The following is a 22,453-nucleotide window of genomic DNA, read 5'->3' as shown; positions in this document are numbered from 1 at the left end:
TCGTGGCTGCTTTACACGTGCTTCTCTGCAAAGCATTTTGCAGAATTGAGCTTTTTCTGTGGGATGTCACACTGTTGCAGCACCGTAAAACAGCCTGACTTGTTTTACTAAATTAAAAGAGAGGGACAAGAGGTGGCGTCACCACCTTTGTGCTCCCAGGTCTGCCCTCGCTCTGGATTTTGCAGTTGAAATCCAAGCAACAGCAATATCAGACGACTAATGAACGCACATGAAGGGATTCGTGCTTTTATGCATCCCTTGGCGTTGCGATGCTGTCTGCAGGGAACACTGTGGGCCGATACACAGAGAGAAAAGAGGCCAGGTAGGCCTGCCTTCTGCAGGCAGGTCTGGTGTCTGAAAGCCTATGGTCTTGCGTGAGAGCCGGAGTGTGCCCTGTCTTCGGTTTGCAAGGGGAGAGATGGTTGTGACGGGTCTAATCCTTCTCCCAGCAGAAGATTGCTGTTGAGTGGTTAGTGAATAATGCTCTTTTACTGGGGCTTTGTTTAGAAATGGGCTTAGCTTGGCAGCTATCATAACACTGTGATACTGGCTATAAAAAGTGAGAAATGTCTGCAAATGCTTCCTTGAAATATTTACACGTAATACACTAGAAATCTTGCCCACTTTTCAAAACTCTCACAGTCCTGGAGGTGTCACAGGCAGCTTTGTCCTGGTGGTCACAGCCTGGCTGATATTGATGGACATCAGGAAAGCATTTTGATGCAACATCATCAGGAAATTCCTTCAACTAGATTATAAATGCTGGGTCTAAGCATTTTGACAGTATCCTTTTAATAGAACCAGCCGTCGTCCCCAGCTAAGCAACAATTTACTCTGGGTAGTTAATGCCATTGGAAGTTTTCTTCTTTTTCTTTGTCTTTTGCTTTTAAAGAAACAAAATTGGAAACAAATCCAAGCCCACATTTTCCATTGATTTCAGACCAGAGACACAAACAGCAGGACTTTAATGTCACACTTTACAGCAATGTAATCAAACCAAACTTCTGAAATCAATATTTCTTCATAACTGACCTTTCCAGATTAATGATATATTGCTATACCACTCCATAGATGATCATTTCCAATAGAAAGACTAACCATTCAGATCACTTTAATTAATCTTCCTCCACTCCCCCAATGAACTTTTAGTTATGTCGAGGAGGCAGCAGACCAACCGTTGAAACCCATCATCAAGCTGAAGATCAATGTTCAGTAACACTGCTCTCTAAGCAATACAGAAAAATCATATGTACACAAAGAGTCTTTTTAAGCCTACTTTATCTCCCTGCTCTTCACCCAGACACAGCACAGGACATAATCCCCTGCTGACGGCCATTCCCATAGGAACGCGCAATGACGTGACAAACGGAGCTTGGTGACCTCTTAGCATGAGCAAGAGGGCAAAATGTATGAGCTGTGCAAAAGAAATGTCATGTTTATGCAAGTTTATTTTTAATAACTGGCTATCCAGGGTGGTGAGCAGCTGGAAACATATTACCAGGATCATTACGATGTTTAAACACAGGCCTATAATATGGATAAAGAGTAACATCACACTGAGGTTGCAGCCAAGAAGCTCTGTTAACTTTTCAGAAACTGTAGACAGCCCTGCTCTGGCCAAGCAACCATTTGTCTCCTTGGGCTGACACCAAAGGAGCCACCAGCTTTTGGGGTGGGCCAACAGCTTCTCACAGGCAACAGTGGTACTTCGCCCCAGGGATGCATCTTTCACGTTGCAATTGCATGTCTCATCTTTGGGAATGCGTTTGAGAGCACCATTTCAGGGGCTCCTTGAGTTTCCTTTAAACTCCCCAGTGGTGCTGCCAAAAGTGCGATGTAGATAGTGTTTGTAGCAAAGGGGACTGAGGCCACCAACCTGACGAGCCACCAAAGCCCCAGGTTTCAGGGGGACATCTAAAGAAGCCCCCTGCAATTCTCTGCTGCTTTTCCAGCTCAAGAAGCTCCCTTGGGTACATGTGTGCACAGCAAAGTTCCTGCAGTGCTGTGATTTCAGAGCAAAACATCAGCCAACAACAAAAAAACGAAGCTCCGCAGACAAGGCTAGGGTAGAGGAATGAGCTGTGAGAGCCTCGGGGGGTGTCTCTATTGATGGTTAGGGCTGACCTAAGATCACCCCTCCACTGATACCTGTCAACTATTTTATACAGTCAACCTCTTAGCTTGATGAAATTCAGGAGTCCATGAAATTACACCCTGAATTAATCTGGCCTGTGGCCAGGAGAGTAAATAAGTCGTAAGGCCCAAACTTTGCATTCAAGGCTTTTTTTTTAAAAAAAAAAAAACTATCCTTCATTACTGCTCAGATAAGATTTAATGTCATTATCAATCCAGCCAAAGAGATTCAAAGACAAAACCCTTTGACTGTAATTTAAAAAAAAAAAAAGAAAAAATAGAAAACTGACAATAAATTAGTGTCATTACCAACCAGGCTGCCTGCCTAGGAGGGGAACCGGGGGCTTTGAACTGCCGCTTTTGTGTCGTGGTGTTGGTGTTCAGAGGGTCCCTTTTGACGTCGCCGCCTCTCATCTCCGAGTGACACGACAAGCAGCTTGTCACCGGCCGTGCCAGGCGCCGCTGGCAGCAGCTGCAGCACGCTCCTCCGCCGTTGGAAATGCCAATCAGGGCCACATCCTGACTTGCTGTCGCTCCCCTTCAAAGGTGTCCATCTCTGACGGGTTTATCCCCAGGGACGGCTCCGAACACCCCTCCTTGCAGGGGATGGGAGGCAGGAGTCCCCAAAACGCTCTGGGAGAAGCATCCTGGTGGCTCCTGTGTAGTTATATAGGGTTTGTGCTTTGCTCGGGGCAGGTGAGGAAGCCCTGTGAGAGTATGGAAATAGCTCCTAGGGGACGGTGTCTGCAGTAAGCAGTTGTGGGATCTTTGGGTTGGTCCTTGATGCGTGATTCCCCCAGAGGTAGAATTTCTGTGCTGAAATCCATGATAAGGCGCTTGAGAACAGAATGTATCATGGTTCTTTTTTGGAAAGGAAGTGTCCTTCGAAGTCCTTCCAAAGGCAGGCGGCTCCATAAGGCCCTGGGTCCCCAGGTGGGCAGGCAGAGCTCTGCTGGGAGGTGCCATGGTCTCAGCGGAGCGGCTGGGCCTAGCGACAGCACCTTGCTTTGGTGACCCAATGTGGAGCGAACACCAAGTCCACTGGGATCCTGGCTCTGTGCTCATCTTTGGTGGCACTTCAAGGCCTGTGGAGGAGAGGTGTGAGGTCCCTGCACGCCAGGAACGCGGTCCGGGTGGAGCTGCTGTGGTGGTCTCCTGCTCTGGTGCTCTGGCAAGAAGTGCTCTGCCTCAGGTAGGTCAGAGCTTTCCTCCGGGGGGCAGATTTGGGGGTGTGCTGGGGAGAATTGCAGTGTGAGGAGGGGACACGGGGCTCGAGAGGCCTGAACGAGGCAGCAGCAGATCGGTGCAGGGGCACCTCTCACGGCACGGCCCTCCTGCCATCTGGTGTGGTGTGCATGGACATGTGTGCTGCAGCGTCTGTGTGGGGGCCACAAAGCACAAGGCTTGCCAGCTCTGTGAATCCTTTCCGTGGAAAAAATAAAATAAAAACTGGGGAACCTCCGTCAGGTGCCCTGTAGACAATATCTCCGAAGAGACAGCCTTAATCTATGTCCTGCCAACAGCTGCTTTTGGCATTTAAAATGGCCTCTTCCTGCAGCACACCTCTGATCCGGTGGTGTATAAATCATGCTGCTTTGTACTAGAGCTGTTAAGTGCTGTGTAGGTGAGATGAATGTTGGCTCTAGTTTAAGGTGCTGTGTAGTGGACACTTGCATCCTTGGGGCATTGGCACAGTCATTTCTGCAGCAGCAATGCCTCGAGGTCCTGGCCAGTATGGCAGATCCTGTTGTCCACAATGCTCTACATCTGTGGGAGGTTTGCCCCAAGCCAAAAGCAATGTGGGGGAGCCTGTGGTAACAAGTTCAGAGCATGGATGGCTGCATGCAGCAGGACCATGCCCTGTTTTATGGGTCCCTGGCTCTGCTGGAGTATGACAACATTGCAGTGGGGTTACAAAGGCCACCACACACCATGGCCTCATGGTGAGCAGAAGGATGCAGTGGGGAAGGTGAAGCAGGAGATGGAGTACTACAGGGCGATGCAGCTCAGACAGCAGAGCAGTGCCTGGAACTGGAGCAGGACTCACATCTCCTGCACCTCCGTCCCATCTCCCACCCCACGCTCCCCTCTCTAGGCCAAACAGCGCTCTGCGAGTACAAGCAGCTGAGGAAAGGCAGTTGTGGCTTACCAAAATGTTTTGCATTGAGATGCCATTCCTTATTTCAAACGTTTCACATTTAGGTCAAATAGACACCTCAGTTATTTGGAGTAAATAAGCCACAAGTCAATTTGCATCAGTGGAATTGAATTGGATTTATACCAGTGCAGCTGAGATCAGGAGTGGCCTGTAATTTATGAGGGAGATTTGAGAACTTAAACATTTTTTTTATTTTTTTTTTAAGTTCTTCATTTCACCAGTAATAGGGTTTCTTTGCCCTTTACAAAGTTACTGGAATGAGGTCAGATTTTTGCAAGCCTCTGCCAATGTTTAATAAGAATAATAATCTAATATTGTCGTCCTCAACCCAAAGCCATTACCTAAAGGTTCAAATGGAGAACAAATCATGACCCAGGGGTAAGTGGCCATTTTGTGGCTCTGGCAGACCTGCTTCCCTTGCCAGGGATGGTGAGGCTGGGGTGCAGCCCTCTTGGGGTTAGCTCTGCTCCCACTCCTTGTGCAGCGGGGCTGAGCCATACAACCTTTGTAAAACCCAGACGCACAGTGTGTTGCCTTCCCCAAATCTGGCCAGTGATGGAGGCATGGCTCTGACCTCACTTGTGCTGCTGGCTACAGGGATGTGCAGCTGGAGAAGGGAAACCCCATCTGCATTGCTTATCACTTAAATTGATCATCAAAACTTGCCAGCAACACCTGGGCTGACTGTTTGGGGAACAACTGGTGGGGTTTTTTTGGTGGTGTTTTGTTTTGATTTTTTTGAATGCTTTTTCTCTGAGAAATGGCTTGTGTTCATTTAAAAACCCCACCAAGCAGCCCTAGCTGTGTGCATGCTGACAACTGGCCCAGGAGGAGAAGCTCCAGATAAGCACTTAGAAGTCCCCTGAGCTCTGGACAAGCTCCCCTGGTCTTGCCCAGTAGATAAGTGGTGAGTCCAGGAGCCCCTGGAATCTGCATCCTTCCCAGTGAGCATTTTTGGGGTGTTTAGTGCTCTGCTTTGGCTCCAGATACTGCTTGCAATTGTTTCCTTCTCTTCATTTGAGCCTGCTGCTGGTTGTGCCAGGCAGGGGGTGCTGGGGTGCAGGGCGATGCTTTGGGGAGACCTGGCCATTCAGAGAGGGGGTGTAGGCAGGGTGAGACATGAGAAATTAGGAAATCAGAGCTATGAGATGTTTGTGGGCACCCATGATTGTGGTCGACAGGCCTGAAATATGTTTGTGCACAAGTTTGAAAGAAAAAGTGCAGACAAGCAGTCACTGGTGTAGGTCCCTCTCTGCTCCAGTTTGGAACAGAGAAAACGAAACTGGAGGCTCTGGGACGGCCAGGAGCCACTGCTTGGTGTTCACTGCCACTGGGTAATGACCGCCTTTTCCTGGCCAAAAATCCCCAGAGCAGGCGGGGAGCCTGAGGCTGGGCGAGCAGCCCACAGAGCTCGCCTGGGCCAGCCATGGGCCAGGATGGCACACACTGCTCCCAAAATAAACAGCATGATCCACTGCGGGCACCCACAGCACCCGTGTCAGTGCAAAGCGTATTCACTAGCAGTGTGAGAACATGGATATAATGGCAGATGTGGAGAAAAAGACAAGAAAAAGCCCAGGCCAAGAAGGGCAGAGCGGCATCACAAAGCCTTCGTGGTGCCACTGAGCTGGGAGAGGTTGCAGAAATGCAAAAGGGGTTGGAGATGTCTGGTTAAGAGACTTGATTCAATGTCATTCTAGGCAGTCATAACTGCTGTTTTCTAAAGCACTATAAAAGAAACGAAAGGCCATCAAAGTGTGTATATACATTCAGTACGTACATTTTTTCAGCTATTTAGTCAGAGCCCATCTACTGGAGTCATAGCAATATGTGAAGCTTGCAAGCAGTGCTGTTATAGCTGCAGCAGTACTTGTTATGGATATGTGAATTCCTGGCTAGGAGAAAAGCTTGGATATGAGATTTGAATAAGAATATCAAATTTAGTTAAAAAAAATCATTATTTTTAAGGCAGACTTTTTATTTTGAGGTAGTTTTGATTTTGGAGCGCTGGGGACCAGCAACACTGTATGTTGCTTTAATAAAATTGGTTTAAATGCAGAAATAGATTGCAGAACATCACCTCTCTCCCTTCTCTTGCATCAAATAAGTTCCCATTTTCCAACTCACTGGACGTGCTTTGCAAAGCTGAGATGAAATGATGGACTTAGGTCTCTTAACTAACCTTAGAGGAGAGTAAAATATAATTTACATGCATTTCACAGCAGTTGTTTTGACGGTGGGTATTAAAGTGATTGGCAAATATGGTAGCAATTTATCCCAAGTAGTAACTGCAAGCTGCTATTTTAGGTTCATAAAAATGTAGTTACAAAATACGGTAACATACCGAATGCAACTATTTTATGATCTCATAAAAATAGCACCGCAGCGCTTTGTCCTGCCGAGCGAGCGGGGCAGCGCAGCCCGCAATCGCCACTCATTACAAGCTGCGCTCCCCTAATTGCAGCACAGGTCACCTTTCATGTCCTGCCAGGTCTGAGCATCCCCTGCCCGGGTTTGCAGCGTGCTCTGAAGCTGCAGACCGCCCCGACCAGGCGGTTGGCTTCCCCAGGACCTTTGAGACCTAAATTGGGACCGGCGATAGCTCTGGGCATGAAGCACAAAGGATGGATCTGGGCAAATTGCTGCCAAAGAACTTTTTATTCTTTTCAAAGCCAGAAGTTAAAAATAAGCTGAGGGTAGTGTAACCCTTCGGGGCTAGGTAGTGTCAGCAGCAGCAAGAGTCACGTTTGAAGGACTTGGGGCCCTCCTTAGACCTAACAAATACTTTGGCTTCAGCCTGACCTAGAATTTCAAAGTGCCCCCCTTGGCACTCCTGCCTAGCCGTGCTGCCTCCATCACACGAGCAGAGTTTGTGTGCAGAGAAAAGGGAATGAGGGGTCAGCCCGAGCACCACCAGCAGCAGCCCTCTGCCCAGACAAACGAGATTTAAACCAATGCTGTCGTACTGCTGGCAATGATCTGTTAACGGAATACCTCCTCAAATGTATGCAAATGCCTTTCCTTCCTTTCCAAACTCAGTTTATTATAAGTGCTCGGCATCGTCAAAGGCTCACCCTTCCTAGTGCTCCTGGGCTTAGGGTTTAATTGCAATTAAAGCCAGCTCCTAGCTGGAAATGAGTGCTGCAGCCTGGAAACCCGTGCCTGAAGCAGCGTTTGTTGGGGCTGGTGTGCAGGCTGTAATGGTAGGAAGCTTCAACTGCTGCCTTCCAGTTCTGGAAAGAAAGATGGTAAAGCAAGCAGCTCCTTTGCTGGATGTCACTGGAAGCGATGCAGAACAAAATAACTCCTTTTAGGGGCAGTGCTGTCCCAAGACACGTTTCCCAGAGCTCCTGTTGGCATACAGGGATGCAGAACATGGCCCAGAGAGCAGTGAGGCCATGGTGGAGGGAAGAGGCTTTGATCAGCCGCAGCAAGACCCCCGGGGTTCTGGCTGGATCTCAAAGCCACTCACACCTTTGGGAAACCAGCGTTTCTTCCAGGATGGCTTCAGCATCGCATGTATACGCCCAACAGCTGCTGGGAACCTCAGGGCAGCATCTCCTCCAGGATGCATTTTTTACCATCAGGATCACCCTTATAGCATCCTTCTCTTTTATGCACCAGCCCCTGAGCAGGACAGATCCATCAGGAAAAATCAGCGTCACAGCTAGAAACGCTGCACCCAAGTCCGTGTGGAGGGGATGTAGCCCAAAATAAGGTTAAAAGGGGTTTTCTTCTGCCAGTGCTGAGACTGGGAACCTGGGGCCTGCCCAAGTTTTAGGGGCTGCAGACAAGCAGATGAGGCATTAAATGTGCTGTTCGGGAAAATTCCTGAGCCTTTGCCTTGTCGCTGTCTCGGTTCTTGAGCAAACCCACAAATCATCTCCCATTTAAGGGAGAATCCTCCCCCGCTGAGAGCCCTGCAGTGTTGGGATTAATGTCAGCCTTAATTTTCAGTTGTCACTTGCAGGGAAGTATAGCCCCTGCATATTTCATAAGTGCAGACTGTATTTGAAAAGCCACAAGAAATGAAAACACTCTTGGTTCCTCAAACGACCAGAAGCTGTAACTTCTCCATCAGAAGGCAGGATGGCCTCCTTCACAGCTGGCTGCTGGTCGTTTATCCAGTGAAAGCTGTCCCACAGGCCAGCAGATAAATTGTGTGCTGTGCCTGGCTTCTAGACGTCCCGATAATGAAAATCTAATTAGTGTGAAAGTGTAGCTTATTGGGTCAGCTGGTTCGGCAAACCCTTCCACCCAAACTGCAGCCCGACACAGGCAAATCTCAGATTTTGACTGGAGAAAGATTGAGAAGCTTTGGTATTTCTCTGTTTCTTTGCACGTTGTAGTTTTGGACGTCAGGGCAGAAGTGACGATGAGATTCTCTCTGCAGCATTTCCCACTGGAGCAAGAAAATATACAGTCAGATACGCTGCAATAAGGCTGTTGTTTATGAGATTGCCAGGCTGTTTCCGTAAAGTATCTAAACAGCAGCTGCAAATTACAGCTGTGGAGCCAGCTTTAAAACACTCCCGTGCTGAAGGGTGTCTGGGAGTGGGTTTTTCGGTCCTGGTCCTGCAAGGTAGCCCCACGCGTTGTGTTCTTCAAGGTTTTGATCTAAGCATCAGTATAATGGCTCCCAATCTAGCAAGGACCGGCGATGTGACACTGTCCTTTTTAATGAGTGATGGGCTCAAATTAACATTCAGCGTATGAAAAGGAACGACTCTTGAAAGGGTGTCTCATTATTTCTGATGTCAAACGCTTTACAGCGAAATCAAAGATCGGAGCAGATTTGGGGGGAGCGGGTGCGAATTTGGGTCTGTGAGTGAAATTCTCTCCTTCATCACGCGGGGCTGTGCGTGGCGAGGTGATTAGCTGTGAGCACACAGTGATCTATCCAGGCTTTGATTACTTTGTTAATGAGCTTATGATAGGCGACACTATGTCTATCGCACGTGTCAGCCTTGCTACGTGCAGTTTATCCCCCGAGATTTAAATCAGGCACAGGCACATTCGAGCGTTATTTTGGACTTCGGAAAGCAGCTGTGGAAGCCGTTAATTGCAGCTGATTGTCACTTTGAAATTTTGGTGTGATTCAGGGCTCTGAGCCGCTTCTGCCTTGACAGCCTGCCAAGGGGGACGGAGCTGGGTCCCTTGTCTGAGCCGCCCTGCGTCCCATGTGCAGCCACGTTTCAAGCGTTGCTGACCACGAAGATGACGTCTAATTTCCACTGCACCCAAAGGAAAGGCATGGTGCGTTTGTGCCCTGCTCCTGCAGGCATTAATCATCTCCCTGCTCGTGTGAGTAGTTCTACTGGTTTCAGCAAGACTAATAGTGTGCCCAATGCTGTCAATGCGATACAATTTAAGGCCTCGATCCTTTAAATGCTATCTCTAAAATACCTCGTTTCCCCCCGAGATTCCTGAAACTAAAGGATCAACTTTTCAGATGCTGCTCGCTGCGTGTGGAGAGAGGCAGAAGCCCTCCTGTTCACAAAGGGATGTAATTTATGCAGACAAAAGCAATTTAAGCTAAAATTGATCCAGCAGTACAAAAAGTGATTGGGTCAGTAGTTTGGCAAATAAGAAAGATGAGTTCACTCCACGGGCATTTACAGTGGGTAATAAATTAGGTCTGGCTGAAATATTTTGACCAGACCTTTTTTCAATCACAACCGAAGTATTATGCAGACATTTCAGAGTTTCAGCAGGACGAAGCTCCGGCAACATTCAGAAGAACCGCGTGGCTGGATAAGGAAAGAGGTGGCGGTGGGACTTTATGGGTCTCATTCTGGCTGAAGTTCAAAAACTCCTGGAAACTGCAAATATTCTTCACGTATACTCTAGTGATCATGTAGCACTCATAAACAACAGACGTAATTAGAAACATTTCAAGGCTTTGAAATTGCTTTGCTTCTGAAGGAAAATGAAAGTGTTGTTGCAGTGTAATAGAGACTGAACCCGGGGGTCAGGACGCTGCCTGCATCACCAAGCAGGCAAAGGGGGGCTTGCATTTTGGGAGGGCTGGACCCTAAAAGAGGGCCCTGAGAGCCACACGTTAGCCACAAGTTTCTGAACCCTTCGGTTTCCTGTTGCATCCGAGTGAAAACAATTTGCAAAACCTCAAATTGTTTCGCAGAATGGAATTGCAGGTTTTTGATCAGCCGCAGCTCTTTTTTATTGTCTGCGATATTAAGAAAAGCGGTAGATTGTGAAAATGTTGACAGATTGAAAATGTTTCTGATGTTTTAGTCTGCATTCATAGTGGAAACTGCTTAAATACCTATTACCTGTGATTGAGGATTCCTGGGGCGTAAGTGATGAATTGTAATACAAAATATAAAGCCAGGATTTCACAAGTAATGAATTCGTGGTGGTATGAACGGTTCTGTGCTTGCTGCAAACAGTGCCTGAAAAATGGATCTTGTTGTGGAATGGGACTGCTTTTATGAAGATATTTGAGGGGATAGGAAACAGCCAAATAGAGTTCTCTCATTAGCGAGCATTTTTCACAGGATGAATATTTTCAGATTCCTATTGAAATCTCAGAGCTGTAGTGACGGGCCTACCGCATTTAAATCACTGCAGCTGGACTCACCTTTTTCTCTGGTGTTTGTTTTTTTTCTGTTTTTCTGTTCTGCTGCAGACTAGAAGTGTGCAACTTTAAATGGTCGTTTAAAGAATCCCTTAAAATTTGCACCTTCCAATTTCACAAAAATACATTATTCTTTTCGCCTTTCGTCCAAAACCCCAAGAAATCACATCAGTATTGTATCCATTTCAGTGTGAATCGCTTTCTTTTCTTTTATGTCTGTTTGATAGCAGGCATTTCTTTCAGAGAAAAGTTCAGAGAATTCAGGGAAACATTCAGAATAAAAAATGTGTGCTTTTTTTTTCCATGCAAAATAATTCACATTTTCTAAGTCTTAGTAATGATCTTGCAGCATCCTTCTCAAAATAGGCAGGAAGAGACTTGTGCACCCAGAACCTGAATGTCTTGTACCGTTGCAGCCCGTAATTCCCATTCCTTCTCTCTCTGAGCTGCTACACCAAAATCACGGCTGCGTTAGCTCCCGAGCCGCACAGACAGTGATATACATCGCCCTCTTACCTACAGCCTCAACCCCAGAGACTTTGAAGCCAACCAGGAATGTGATAACTAGTTAGGCTGGGAGTGTAATTAAACAGATTTAAAGATGTGTATCGCAGCCAACAGCTTAAAGGCAAGTTTGGACCGCGTTGTCCATCTGCCTCATTATGCTGTCAGCAATGATGCTGCACTGCGAGACTGTTCTTACGCAACCTCTGCTACTTGAGACAGTTGGGCAGCACTCCTCCTAACCAGAGACGAGGTGCAGGTGCCCAGCATGAAAGAGGAAGAATTTTGAGGGCATTTCTGGCTTTTCCCCTACTCCCTACATCCTGCTGCAGTGGTAGATGGCGGGACGTCATCCTGATGCTCAGCTGTTGCCCCTTGTTTGCACATCACTTCATGGAACTCCTCAAAATTCCCTTTTGCTGTGATGCTTGGCAGGACTGTGGTGGCTGAAAGGGCTAAGAGAAGGAGCTGAATAAAGCTGGTGTTAGCTGCACCTTGCTGTGGTCCTTTGCCAATGCGAGGAGAAGGGCAGGATGAGGGGGACAGGCTGTGCTTGCTGTGCCCGTGTTTGGGGAGGAGATGGAGGCTTCTCTGCGCATTAAAAGTAGCTTCTGGGAACTGAGAACTTGGCTTTCCTGGACTCCTTAAAGGCTTTCAGGAACCTATCCATCTGGACATATTGATAGCAAAGTTATACCCGTGGGTCCCCTGCTCTGTGCTCAGTTAACATGGTTTCCTTTGGTCTCCTGCCTGTCCCAGCTGCAGACCCCATCCCTGGCAGTGCCCAAGGCCAGGCTGGATGGGGCTGGGGGCATTCTGGGCTGGTGGGAGGTGTCCCTGCCCATGGCAGGGCGCTGGAACCAAATGGTCTTTAAGGTATTTTCCAACCCAAGCCATTCTACGTTCTGTGATCTTCTTAAGTCAGTCTTGTACAGCAGACTTGCACCTGCACAGCATGAATGATCTGGGTTGAAAAGCTGTGCAAACTGCGATGGAAGTGGAGTTCCTGCTTCAGATCCTCCTGTCTGAAGGAGGGAGAGGTGTCAGCAAGAGCCTCTTCTCAAGTGTTAGATCTGCACCAAGATTTTGGGTAATAATTTCAGTAGAACTGTATTGCCTTAGGGTCCCGAGTCCCTGTTCAACAAATGGCTTAAAAGCTTCCAAAACACCAGACAACTAAGTGGTTAAAGTTACTGTCTGTCTTCTGAAAACTGTCCTTAGCATTAGCTTAAGGTAATCTGCTTTATTTTACCAGGAACCAGTTGAGTCAGAAACCGTATCTGAGCTAGCAAATGTTCTGCTCTGATGGTTTCCTTGGTTGATGGGCAGGAGGCAGGGCTGCAGAGGGGGTGACAGCATTGGGACCCTTTTCTCCTGGGCTTTGGCAAGAGAGGAAGGCAAAGGAAAATCAAAAGCTTCACCCAGAAGAGCTGTTCTGCCACGATGACGTTGGAGAGATTTGCAGGTGTAGGAGCCATGGGGTTATATCAGCTCTCAGCTCAGGGTCTTTCAAATCTTTTGTAGCGTGTAAACCTGGATGTTCTACACTGACAGCCAGGCATGTCTGTAGCAGACATTGTTTCCAAGCATGTACTCTCAAAGACTACAAAAGGCAGTCAATTAAACGCAGAGATAAGAGCTCTGAAGTCAAGAGATCTGAGCGTGACCTTACGGTGTTAGATGCTAAATTCTCCCATGCATAGCAAGCTCTGTTCAGCCCGCTTGAATTTTATTCCTTGTTTCACTGCTTAACTTGTGAGTTCTGTATTAAGAGCAAAATGGAACAACAGAGAAACAGCAGAGCAATAAATGGAAAATGTAGATAGTTCTAATCTGTCACCGTCGATAAGTAAACTTAACTTGGCAAGAATTTGCAATTGAAAACACTGGTCAAGAAGTTTTGCTTTGCAGAGCTGGGTTATCTATAACTCATGGCTTGGTTAAGAGCTACAAAAGGACTGGACATAGTATTTTGCTCCAGGGACCATGTATCGCCGTCCCACGGAAATACGTATGGTGGCTCAGTGGGGCGAGGGGAGCAGCTCAAAGGACCAAGTTCTTCCTCTGTAGGTGAATTCCCTTTCCTCAGACCTGCACAATAACAACTACAGAAGAAGTTTAAAGCATCAGCACGGGGAAAAAAAAATCTTTCCGGACACAGGTTTCTTTCATATGAGTGGATGTGTGTTGTGAAACATCTTTTGTTATAGTATGTGATTTGTAAACTTGGAACCTGACCTAGGGAAAATACCAAGATCAAAGGGAAGGCTGACTTTGATTTCAACGGCCTTTGGAACAGACCATTAGCTGATACTAATCTATCTGTGTGCTTGTATTTGGTTAGCGTCAAATCATTATTACAGTAGTCAGAAAATGTTTTTTTTTCCCTGGAGCTTTCTGTTCTAATTTTGTTAAATGTTTTTCACTGTACAGGGGAGCTGGTTGGAAAGGCTGGCTTGGCAGCTCAGCCAGCGAGGGGGTGATCTGCAGGCCGTTTGTCTTGCTGAAAATGCATTTTGTGTTAGATTTTGGGTTCTTGTGCTCTGGTATCTGGATGAGCTGCCATCTCAGCAGTGGTAAATGGCAGGTGACTCTGTTATTTCAGGGACGTCCTTTTTTGTCCCATGTTTGTACCACAGCGCTCAGCAGGGCCTGGTCTTGTGTGAGGCTCCTACGTGCTGCCACGGGTGACCCATTAGCCCTCCTTTCCATGAAGCTATGTGTCTCTTTCTTGAAAGAAAGTCATTCCAAAGGAGAAACATTTGCTCCTCTGACGTGGCTGGAGAAGATGTTGAGCATATCCTGTGAAGGGCATTTCACTGTAGGGAAATACGGCCACCGAGACAGCTGGTAGCTCTCGGTGAGCCCTCAGGAAGTCACACAAGGGGAGTTTTCAGTCCCTGCATCATGGATTGAAAAGAAATGTTCTCTATCTCTCTCTCTCAACCAATTTCAAAACTCAAATGTTATCCAAAATCTGAAAATCTCGGGCTGGTTGTTTAACACACACTGAGCAGCCTCTCTCTCAGCAACGGGGAGCGCGCTGCGCAGCGAAGGGGAATTCTCCAAAGCTGAGGCCTTCGTGGTTCCATGCACGACACGTCCCGCAGCTTATATATTGTATAAAACCTTACAGATTTGTACCTCTTGTAAAAATCTCTTCCTTTCTCCCTGCACCACCACTCTGTGTTTAGGATTAGCTAGAAAAACATTTGAATGGCCTTTCTGTTATTTCTAGATGTCCGCTTTTGACAGAACTGGGCGGTGCAAGAAATGCACGTGCTTAAACCCAGAAGCCTGTATGACCAAGCGCTGCTGAAAGCTTGCAAGCCTTAAAGAACAAAGTTTGATTTGGAAAGAGTTTTGACAGAGATGTAGTTGAACTGGTTCTTGCCTGGACAAAAAACATTCCTGTGGTGCAGATTTCACATGGGGAGCGATGAATGCCCCCCAGGGGCCCGGCACCAGCCCCGTGCTGGTTCTCACCGGGGAGCTGAGCCGCTCACATCCCAGAAGTGCTGCCTGGCTTCTCTTTGGCCAAGTCATATTTAAAAGTGACTTTTGCTGATTAAGGAATACTTAAGCCAAAAATATCCATCTGAGAACTTGTGCCAGATTTGGTGGCAAATATCCCTGGCCAAACCAAAAGATTTTAGAAAATCTAAATTTTCCAGTTGGAAGTGAAATATTCCGGAACTTCCTTTCACAAAGATTTTTAATGATTAAAATTACTTCAATATATGCTTTTCAAGTAAAAAAAAAAAAAAATTAGATTGAGCAAAATGACCCTAAATGCTTTTTCTTCCCAGTTTTTCATTTCAGAGCAGCTCAAATACAATTACCTGAGAAAGGAATTGTTTAATGCACTGAAATAGATCTCATATTCTCACAGCTCTCTTTTGTGTCAGGAGATGGATTAAAAAAAAAAAAAAAGCATCTTTCAGGTAAACATCTGTAATTCGCGTTGACTTTAACAAAGTCAGGAAGTCCTTGCTGTCTCTGTCACTTCCATTTCTTAGTAATTCTTCCTGCCTGGAAAGAAGTTACCAGCCTCGAAGTTGTACTGTTTGGTCCTTAGCAGGAACACGATGGTCTTGGCATAGATTTTTTCTTGCACTCATCAGGGAGTCTGGGTCCCAGGGACCAAGTCCCCTCATGCATCTGGAGGCCTTTGTCAAGTCATTTAATTTCTGCTTCCATCTGCAAAATGAGGCCAAAATGCTGGCCCCTTTGTTAGCTAGGGCCACGGGCTGGCACTCCTGCTCTCAGCTGCACCAGGTTTGCTGAACCAGTCTGAACCAGGGTTTACCCCCTGCTGACACCAGTCGTGTTTTTTGGGGCATCTCTTAACAAGGAACCCGAGCAGCTTGATTGATCACGGAGCTTAACTTTGCACACCAGCATTCGAGCATAGGATTATAGATCTGTATTCCCAGGAAATGTTTAGCACGGAGCGGGAGCTGCTGCTGCCAGGACAGGAATCCCCAGCAGCTCTGGAGCAACACAGCGCTTTGGGGAGTCACATCTGGAGCTGCGTTATGTACTAAATCAAGGCTGTGGCAGGTGTGTAAAGCTGGGATTGCAGAGCCATGAAGAGAGCCAATATATGTGGCAGTTGTTTATTCAAAAGAGAAACTGCTGAAATGGGCTTTGGAATGATTTGTTTAGTTGTTTAAAACCCTCTGAATTCATGTGATGTTTGTGCAGCTATGAGGGAATAATGAGCAGAATTTCCTGAGATGAGTCGTCTCACAGAACAGTTGCTCTGCTGATTCCTCTGCAGCCATAAGCTTTGGGGTTTGCCTCCAAAGCACCCGTTGTGTCGCTGCTCTACAGACAGACTCAGGGAGGATGTAGAGGGGCTGTGAAAAACAGGGCAGAATTCTAGTTATGTATTCCCCTCAGCAAAAAATGACGTTATTTCCTGTGTGAGCTAGCTGCACCCAGGCCAGACCTCAGCCACTCTCCCGTCTCTGTCCCCCAACATCACCTTAGCTATTCTATGTGCTTCTGTAATGAGAGCGTTTTTGTCATTGCTTGAAAAAGAGACCATGGTGAGCTAAGTGCCGAAGGCTGAGCGTCCTCTCTAGAAAGAGGCCTCAACTCATCAGGTGGTTGTTTGTCTTCAAGGAGTGCAAGCTGGGGCTGAGGGAGATTTTAGAGATTGTTCCAAAGAGATTTCCCATCCGAGGACTTGTCTGGTATTTACCTGAAGGCATCTGCTTTTCTGGCAGGCCACTCTCAATGGTATTTACTGTGCTCTGCTTTTAGGAAGAAATGGCTGAGAGTGGCACAAACCAGCCACGTTTCTGCTTTTCAGAGTGCGGCCTTGTGTTTGTGCTAGGTGCTGTGAAATCCATGGCAAGCTCTTGGCTTCACTAGCGCGGTCCTTACGGACCTGGTGAGTGAAAGTCAACGCAAAGAGCAGCCTAGAAATTGAGGTGCATTAGCAGCAATCCAATTTAACAACCTTGGGTGCTGCTCTCCATCACCCCACCTTGTCCCTCCTTCCTCAGCAATAGCAGCCGCTCTCGTGGGATTGTTTTGCTGCCTCTCTTCCCTCTGCTTCCTCCACGTACAAAGTCCACAGAGGAGGAATTAATGCCAGGCTCTGCTGGTACGATGGTGGTTAAGAAGCCAGCTGCTTTATTTCTATAATGGGTAGATACAGAGCAAAGCCCATCACTGGGTGACATCCTTGGAGCAGCCAGATGTTATGCTGACCCATGCCTGTGCTGGAAATCATCCGTGCCTCTCGCCGGTGATGTGCAGGAGGTGGGAGCATGGCTCAGAAGCCTCCTCTCTAACAGTCTGCGCTCCATGACATGCTCACATCTCACTTTGTAAGCATTAATTAACTGAATGTTAAAAAATTCAAGCTCAACATCCCTATTTTAAATTAAAGATATAAAAGTGAGATGAAGCCCAGGTCTACATCAGCCAGTTCCTGATACAAAAATTCCCTGTCCTCATTTTTCTGTGAGCCCCAGGAATACCATTCCCTATGCAAAAGTGTGTGATTATTTCTGGAAAGAAAAGCTACTGAAGACTTGGTGCCAGTGTTGGCATCATTACAAATGCAGAAAGGAAACTGTCAAATAACTGGTTGTGTTTTCAGATGTACCACATGTGACTGGGGCAGTGTTAGAAAACATGAACCATCCCATGTAAATCATGAACCGTTGAACAAAAGTCCTATTTGTAAATCTGAATATTGGCAGCCAGCTTTTGAAGCTCTCTGGTTTGAAAACAGTTCTGTGATGCTTTGAGCAAGCACAGAAAGGAGGGGGACTCAGCCAGGTTCCTGGGCCTTGCCAAGTTTCTACTGAAACCCTCCCTGCCTGCACAAACTAGGAGTAAAGCTGGAGTTAGAACCCCCAAATTTGGCTTGACACAAAAGAAGCAAATCCTAGCTCCAAAGCAAATTGTTTCAGAAAATGTACTTTCCGTCAGACTGACCCATTTCTCATACTTAAAATCATACTCGTACTAAAATCATTCCTGTTGATTTGCTCTTCTCGAGAACACGCATAAAAAAGTGAGGTCCCATAACTAGACTGAATACCACTTGTTTATTACACAGCTTTTGAACACCCCCCCACGCCCGTTAAGCCTTTTTATTCAAGTGCAAACATCCAGAAGCACAAAAAAAAAAGTAAAAAAAAAAGTTGTAAGGCTTCAAGACAGAGTACCAAGTCCTGAGATAGCAGGACATCTAAGGAAACTGTATTTTCATTGAGTGATCTGAGAGAAGAGGCCACTCAAGTAGCAAATGAGAACATTAAAGGAAATTTGTTAGACTCACCCATTAGTTACGGCTCAGAAGTTTTATGACACGCACACATCTCAACAAAGCCCTCACCTATAAGTTGTCAGGAAGATGGCCCTGAGCGGCCCGGACCTGTGCCATGGCCTTGTCCTTCCCGGGCTGAGCCTCACACAGGGCGAGGGTCCTGAGCCTGCACCACCACTGGCGCTGGGGCGCGAGCGCGGCTCTCTCATCCTTTGCAAATCGAAGGCCTCGAGTGCGATCTGAGCGCAGCTGTTTCACCACCCTCCTGCCTTTGCAGAGAAATCAGGAAGGTTTGGTTTCACCCCAGAAAGGAACAAAAACCTGATTTCTGTTCTTCAGGAAGGTGTCCCCCTCTGGGCAGCGCTCCTCATCGAAAGGGAGATTGGTGTGGGCAAGCCGGCCCTGGGACCGCCCCGTCCCCACCTCCCCGGATAAAAGAGCCGATCCTTCTCAAACGTTTAATGGTTTTCTAAAAATACGACTACAGGAGAGACCATGTTTTTTTGTAAGGAAGGCCTGTGCACTTGGGCTGAGATTTCAGAGTGAAAGGTGCAGGAATGCTGCGTCCTAACCCGAGGTGGATCTTGCATGGGAATTTCAGCACGTTGCTTTCTCTCTTCGTGCAGTACTTGCGCAGGATGCCCAGGATCCTTGAAAGGTGCTAAAATCAGCTGTTTATGTTCAAGACCCATTTTTTTTTCCGAAGTTATCCCTTAGATTTTTATTGAGAAATTAATGACAAGTGGGCATGCATTTTTAATTTAGAGTGTCACGGAACAAAAGGAAAAGTGACAAAGAAAGGGGGTGTGAGGGGAAGAGCAGGAAAATGAAGCTGTTCACCTATTACAGCAAAAGAAAACGGGCCTTCCCGTGAATCCAGAAAGCAGCACGGGCTGAATTTCAGCCGTGAGCAGGTTATTGCCAACATGCCCCCGTGAGCACGCAGATGCTGTTGACAAAGGCCAGGTGCCTCAGTGTGCAGGTAGGGCTGGGCTCGAAACCTTCATTACTGGGGAAATTTGTACCCTTCGCTCATTATTTCTGTTTTGTTTGTTTGCTCGGTTTTTGAGTTTACCTAGAGCAGATTGGAGAGCTCTTTAATTTAGTAATTAAAAATCAATCTTGAAATATCTTAAGATGACTTGATGGGCCTTTTGTTTACCAATCTGCTTAAGCAAATTAAGCGAGGTCCTGTACGTCTCTTACCCCTTCCTCTGCAGTCTATTGCCATGGTCAAAGGCAGGGGCTGGGCCAGAGGAACCCGTGATCTGCTCTAGGCTAGAAATGCCTCTGCCTCTAGATAACAAAGCATGTATTCATTCTATATTACAGCAATTCTTTTTATTGTCAGACTTTGATTTTGCCAGGATAAATATTTCTTTCCTGGTAAACCCGCCAAGACCCGGAGGCATGCACGCTTTTATGTTTTTGCGTGTGTGCAATCTGCAGTGAAGTATGTCTGTATAATATATGTGGGTAATATCGTGCTACTGTGGTGAACGTGGAAATGATAGGACGAGTAAGCCAGCCAAAATGCCACTTCTCACCCATTTTCAGTGCAAGCCTTCTGCTCTCAGGTGGGTAGGACTTTATCTAGTGTTATCAGGGTGAATGAGGCACGGAGAAGCCATTCCCAAAATACCCCACTAATCACTTTGAGATAAAGCCGAGTAGAGTAACCAAGCTTTTCAACCAACATGAAAAGACCAGAAGCTAAATTTGAGACAAAAGCAAAAGTTTAACAAGTTACATTGATCAAAGTGTTTTCAAAGGAACATTCAATTATATCCGCAACACCTAAATGGAGGAGTTGTTCTCTTATTTATTTATTCTGTGATAAAAAGGGTTATTAGGTCTTGTTATCTCTCTTCGCTTTAAGGCATTCTGCTGAAAGCCTCAGCAAAAAAAAAAAACCTGCTTTGTGAGCAGCAGTGACAAGTGAAAAAGAAAGATTAAAATTAGTAAAGGATAAAAAAGAGTGTGTATTTTACAGTCAGAATCTCCTGGTGTAAGCATTGATGCATTCAAATGAAGAGAACAGATCTTGATTACGACGCAACTCTGCTGTGCTGCTCCAAGTGCCTGGCTGTGATCTTTCTACAGACAACTGAAAAGGTTTCAGAGCTCGGAATTTGGAAGCAAACCATGCAAAAAGAGCTTACTGCTCCAGGATTCATCACAGGCATCGGCTGAAAAATGAGAAGGCTGCGCATGCTGGAAGAAAATTGGCAGGGGGAAACCAGGAATCGTAGACTTGGGAAGCTGAGACTTTGCTCGCAGGGGAAGATGCTGTATCCAGATGCCAGGTTACGGTTTAAGGTTTCTGAGCATTTGTGGTGAGAAGGTTCTCAAGTTTTACAGCCCTTGCTCATAGTCCTTTTTCCTGCCTCCAACCATATCTTTTTTCCTTGGACTCATCTTATTAATCACATTTTTTTTTTTATTTTTTTTTTTTTTTTTTAACTCTTAGAGCCTGATGCAAAGCCCAGCAAAATCAATGGAAAATTTTGTGTTGACTTAGCTGATCTGTGGTTTAGGCCTCAGCAAGCTTTTAGTCTTTGAGCTAGACGATGCTGTTTATACTTGCATATTTTGCTAGCATAAATGTGAAAGAAACAGCTTCCTTAAATTGATGGGGGAATTTGAAATTTGTTCTGAAATTAGTCCCCATTGAAAAGAAAAAAAATAATCCTATTATTCCAAACCGGATAGTTTGCACTGTGTTTTGCAGACCCGAGTCTTCTCACACACCAGAATTATATCAGTGCTCTGCAACACCAGCACGTGTAGCACCCGTGGTGTTTCCAGCCTGTGGTTTTCCCTCCTGCTGGCTGCAACCCAGCACGGCCGTGGGTGCTGCGCCCCTACTGCCACCAGCAGTGGTGCTCCGGGTTAGCAGAACCTCTCCTGCTGTGTCTTGTACTATCAAAGGTGAAACATCCCACAGGGTATGAACGCTGGCTTGCTCTTAGTTACGATGATAGAAGAGGGTAGCAGATTCCTTGTGCCCAAGCGTTCCTCCAGAGCCCAAACAGCGTTTTATGGAGCAGGAGAGCATCCCCATGCTGCACCATCCTCTCCTGCGAGGATGCTGTGCCACGGAGGGGGACATGCAAGTGGGGCTGTACCTACACGGGCTGTTATTCAGGCTGGGGTTTCAAACAAAAGGCAACTCCTGGCCCAAGAGCAGCCCCACTCCTGTGGGCTTGCTCTGGGCTCATCTCTCTGCAGGATGTGGCCGGTGGAAGCGTCACCCTTCAGGTGGGCAGGGTTCGGTGTCATCCACACCAGCTGGGGAGAAGGAAAGGGGCACAGTGGTTGTGTAATGGGGAAGAAGTGCTGCTCTCTGCAGTGATAGTTACACCTGATTTAGCTCCTGAAAGAAGAAGGAGAGGCCACGAAGACATTAAACCTCTTATCATCCTGATGGAGTGAAATTGGAAAAAAAAAAAAAAAACCACGGTTATTTGGCAGCAAATGGGTTTATTAACTTCTAAAATGGTGTGTGTTTGAATGTGATAGCGAAAGTAGCATTCGTCAGAGTGTTCGCTGCATCAAAAGACAAATTAATCCTTTGAAGAAACATGGCTTTTAAACAGCTCCCATGTTCGACAGGAGGCAAGCTGAGCCGCGCAGCTGGGAGCTGCGCCCTGCATCGCTGGAGGACCTATGGGTGATGTGGGTTTGGGTATGGCTGCTCTCTTTTTGCTGGCTAAACCTTGCCCCTGATGCATGAGCTGCTTTTAGGCTGCTTTCCCTCCCAGCTCTACCTTAACTCTTCCTACACCACGGTGCCTGCAGGGCTCACGGGGCAGAGTCTCGCTGAGATGGCACGAGGGATTTTGGTGGCCTCCTCCCTCTGTCCCCATCACCCCCAGCGCCGTCCCATCGTGGCCCAAGCCCACTTGGCTTCACAAGCCTGCAGCCCTCTCCCATACACCACAAATATCACTGTCGATACCTTGGCGATTTTGTAAATATTCTTGGAGAAACTTCAGCGAGCTGAGTGTTGCAAAAGGATCTCTGTTTCCTCTGCTAATAATGCTCCACGAGAGGAATATAATTTTCTGTCATGGAAACCGGTGCTCTGGTTTTCAGCGTTTTTAGCCAGGATGGCTCTGGTTTTTCAATCTGCCACTTCCTGAGAGATGTCGTCTCCCCTCCAGAGCTCTCCGCTGGAAGGAAGCCTCTGAGTCACGCCGGCATTACGCCCTGCTCCGCGCTAACGATGAGATACGCGAGCGGCGTCTCTCCAGATGGGAAAGTA

Source organism: Anser cygnoides, chromosome 19 (genome assembly GCF_040182565.1).
Source record: "Anser cygnoides isolate HZ-2024a breed goose chromosome 19, Taihu_goose_T2T_genome, whole genome shotgun sequence".
Classification (NCBI taxonomy): domain Eukaryota; kingdom Metazoa; phylum Chordata; class Aves; order Anseriformes; family Anatidae; genus Anser; species Anser cygnoides.
The sequence above is the reverse complement of the archived record's forward strand: the minus strand, read 5'-3'. Positions refer to the sequence as shown.